The 4,533-nt window shown below is 51.1% G+C and overlaps 1 pseudogene; it reads left to right on the top strand.

Moving 5' to 3' along the window:
- The first annotated feature begins 2,288 nt into the window (after nucleotides 1–2,288).
- Nucleotides 2,289–3,189, top strand: LOC101035384 (spermidine synthase pseudogene; annotated as a pseudogene).
- Nucleotides 3,190–4,533: the final 1,344 nt, after the last annotated feature.

Below are 4,533 nucleotides of genomic sequence, written 5' to 3' on the forward strand. Positions count from 1 at the left end.
ACCTGTTGCAAAACAGCTCTACTTGTAATGCCTCCAGCTGGAAAGCGTCAAACATCCATGATCGCTGGAATGAGTGATGTAAGTCACAATGGACCATTCTGCAGCAGTGAGAATGAGCGATCTACAGCCATATGCAAATAACATACACAGGGCTGACAAACGTAAGGAAGACGGAAACCAGCCAGGCCTGAGACAGCACACGTGAAGTGCTTTCATTTACATAAAGTACACAAACAGGCAAAACGAGTCTGCCCTTAGAAGTAGGGACGAGAGGGCTTCTGGGATGCTGGAGACATTCTTTCTTTTCTTTTTTTTTTTTTTTTTTGAGACAGTTTTCGTTTTTTTGCCCAGGCTAGAGTGCAACGGTACAATCTCAGCTCACTGCAGCCTCTACCTCCGAGGTTCAAGCAATTCTCTTGCCTCAGCCTCCTGAGTAGCTGGGATTGTAGGCATGCACCACCACGCCCGGCTAATTTTTTGTATTTTTAGTAGAGACGGGGCTTCACCGTGTTGGCCAGGCTGGTCTCGAACTCCTGACCTCAGGTGATCCACTCGCCTCGGCCTCCCAAAGTGCAGGGATTCCAGGCGTGAGCCACCTCGCCCGGTCCAGATGTTGTTTCTTCATCTGAGCGTTGGTTACAGGAGTGTCCTGAGTGTGAAAATGTGTCAAGCTGGGCACTGATGACGTGTACTTTTCTATATGAATATTGTCTTTCAATAAAAAAGTAAAAATGAAAAAGCTGAAGTATTTTCTACATTAAAACCACAGCCATACAAATCATCCTTCAAATCATCCATCATCTCATCTGGCCCTCCAGCTGCTTCCCTTTCTCTCGGCCTCTTCACAAGCAAGTACCGGGGTTTTTTAAGTTGGTCACAGTCACCTGGGGAGCCTGTGAAGTCAGGTCAATGGGCTCCCCTCCCAGAAAGTCTGGCTCCAGCTGGACGTGCTTTCCTCACCGCCACAGACCTGGAACCACACCTTCAGTCTCAAAACAAATTCAGGTTCACCTGCTGTCTTCACTTCTCTCTCTCCTGTTTCTTCTCTTAGCTGGTGTCTGTCTTTAATTCCCCAGAGAAACCTTTGGCTCCCCCTCCCCTTTTTTTCCCCTTGGACCAATAAAAAAACCAACCAATCAGAGCAGCCTAGGGTTAACACCTTCCAATTTCGCCAATGGTGGGAGGGTGGGAATCAAAATGACCATTGGATTATTTTATGACATTTTACGATTTTATGATGTCATAAAATAATTTGGTTTCACTTTCTGTTAACACAATGTAAGAAGGTTAGAATCTCAGAATGCAGGTCAGTCCTTCCTTCCTAAGAAAAGGCATCTGAGCACCTTAGGGGTCTGTGCTGCCCCCATCTCCTGCCCCAGCCTCAGCCTCCTTCTGTCCAGTAGTCAGCATTATTTTCGGCCCCACCATGCCCAGCCAGCATTCCTCTGCTCACAGAACCTGACTAACTCTTTGGGACGAGACCTCCACTAGTTGGGCTTGGGGTACATTTCCAGTGTGGCCTTTCTCATTTCAGGGCTCAGGGTAGGGGTGGGGGTTGGCATTGGCTTCAGGAGGCCTGGGTCTACTCCCGTGTCGGCTAATAACGGAATACAGATCTGCAGGCAAAAGACATTTAACCTGTAGGTGTCTTCAGTTCACTTCAGTGAAATGGGATAACAATATTCATCCTCCTGGGTTGTTTAGATGATTCATAAGAAAATGCATTTAAAGCATTTAGATCAGTGCTTATGACAGAGCAGTCCCTCAAAAACATGGGTTCCTTTTTCTGCTCTGTGAGCCTCAGTCTCCCCAGTGATTATTATGGATAATAGACACACACACACACACACACACACACACACACACACACACACACACACACTGGCTTGAAGTCTGAAGCCTAAGACTGTAGATTCATTCATTTCTTCATTCCCTCATTCATCCTCTTATCTTAATGGTTCTCAACCTTAGCTGCACATTAGAATTACCTGCCAAGCTTTAAAAAATTCAAGAACTGGTCAGGCAGGGTGGCTGACGCCTGTAATCCTAGCACTTTGAGAGGCTGAAGCAGGCGGATCACGAGGTCAGGAGTTTGAAACCAGCCTGGCCTGCATGGTGAAACCCTGTCTCTACTAAAAATACAAAAATTAGCTGGGCGTGGTGACGGGCTCCTGCAGTCCCAGGAACTCAGAAGGCTGAGGCAGGAGAATTGCTTGAAGCCGGGAGGCGGAGGTTGCGGTGAGCCGAGATTGCGCCACTGCACTCAGCTCCGTGCAGCCTCGCCCATCATGGAGACTGGCCCCGAGGGCCCAGCCGCCTCTGGCCCGCTGCCATCCACGAGGACTGGTTCTGAGGGACCTGCAGCCTCTGGCCTGGCCAGGCCTTATCGCTGCAGCTCAGCAGCTGCTCCAAACCCAGCGATCGCGCTCTCAGGACATCCTCACCTGCAGCCAGACCCATGGCCACGTGCTGGTGTCCGACGACAGTGTCATCCGATGCACAGAGAGAGATGAGTTCTCCTCCCAGGAGCTGATTGCCCACCTGCCTCTCTGCAGCCGACCCCCCCGCGCCCCCCGTCCCCAACAGGTGCTGACCATCCGGGTCCTGCCCGAGGTGGTGAAACACACTGCTCCGTGGAGTCTGTGGTCCAGTGTGAGATCGTCGAGGGTGCCATCCAAGTCCCCAAAAAGTTCCTGCTGGGCGTGGCTGTTGGCTAGTCTAGCTTGAAGCTGACCCTCCATGTGGGTGACGGTTTTGAGTTCATGAAACAGAATCAGGAGGAAACAGAATCAGGAGGCCTTTCATGCGACCATCACTGACTCCTCAGACTCCACGGGCCCAGCAAAATAGGACTCCCCAGGGAGTCCTATTCCCAGCTCATGAAGACGGCCCTCAAGGAAGAGGGCCAGGGTGAGGCTGCCAGGGTGAGTGCCAGTGGCTGCACCCGGACCTCATCCAGGACAGGCGGCAGTTCTGCCAGTCAGCGTTCCCCCTGGTGCCTGCTGCACCATCCGCACCTACCCCAGTGGCCAGATGGGCTTCATGTGCTGCGGCCAGAACCCGAGCACCAACTTCCAGGAGCAGGTGGCACAGATCCAGCTGAAGCACTGCAACTCCAACGGGCACCACGCCACCCTTGTGCTGCCCGAGTTTGCAGGCTCTGAGTGCCCGAGCCTTGCAAGGCTCTGAGTGATGTGAGCTGAGCCCAGGTGCCACCACCGATGCCACCCAGAATCTTGGATCAGGGAGCCTGCAGCATGCCTGGGCCCCTCCAGTCCTGGGCCAGACCTCCTGCCGGCTCTCGCCCACCAACTAAGGCCCAGAGTGCTGCCTGGCCTGCTCTGCTGGGAGTTCTGCCTCCAAGCCTATACCAGCTGTGTGCGGCACCATCTCTCTGCCTTCTGTTGTTCCTCACTCACCAAACACATGTATTTGTAGAAAAGAAAAATTCAAATACCTATGCAGATCAGTTAAATGACAAAATCAGAATCTCTAGATTGTGGCTTCATCAATTGTTGAAGCTTCCCAGGTGTCTTCAATGTGTAGGCAAGGCTGGGAACCACTGCTTTAGCTAGTGATTTCTGCAATTGGAATCACCTGTAGCAATTGGGAAAAACCCCAAACACCAATATCCTGGTCCCTCCCTTTTACCCAGTCCCGAGCCAATTGAATCAGCTTCTCTGACACTGAGCTTCAGTCCGATGATTTTTTTTTTTTTTTTTTTTTTGGGATGGAATTTCTCTCTCGTTGCCCAGGCTGGAGTGCAGTGGTGTGATCTCAGCTCAATGCACCTCTGTCCCCTGGGTTCAAGCAATTCTCCTACCTCAGCCTCCTGAATAGCTGGGATTATAGGCACTTGCCACCATTCCCCAACTAATTTTTGTATTTTTAGTAGAGATTGGGTTTCACCACATTGCTCAAGCTGATCCCGAACTCCTGACCTCGGGTGATCTACCTGCTGGGATTACAGGCATCACCCACCGCACCCTGCCTCTAGGTGTTTCTTTACGGCAAAAATCAACATAGCTCCTGGAAAATGCTTTTTTTTTTTAGACAGAGTCTCATCTCTACCACCCAGGCTGGTGTGCAGTGGCTCAATCTCGGCTCACTGCAACTTCCATCTCCCAGGTTCAAGTGATTCCCCCGTCGAAGCCTCTCGAGCAGCTGGGATCATAGGCATGTGCCACCTCACTTGGCTAATTTTTATATTTTTAGTAGAGATGGTGGTTTTACCATGTTGGCCAGTCTGGTCTCAAACTCCTGACCTCATGTGATCCGCCTGCCTCGACCTTCCAAAGTGCTGGGATTGTAGGCATGAGCCACCTCACCTGGTCAAATGCTTTGTTCCTTATCCCAGTCACCAGAGAATCCAGAATTCCTTTGTTTTTGCCTGGCAGGGACAGCAGTGCACCTTTACAACCTTGCCTCAGTATGTGATGGTCAACACCAGGCACATTAACTGTGGCAGCTGGTGCTCAGATGAGGTGGAGGCAGTGGTGCCTTCACCAGACATTTCTGCAACATGATTAGGGA

This window comes from Saimiri boliviensis, chromosome 17 (assembly GCF_048565385.1).
Source record: "Saimiri boliviensis isolate mSaiBol1 chromosome 17, mSaiBol1.pri, whole genome shotgun sequence".
Classification (NCBI taxonomy): domain Eukaryota; kingdom Metazoa; phylum Chordata; class Mammalia; order Primates; family Cebidae; genus Saimiri; species Saimiri boliviensis.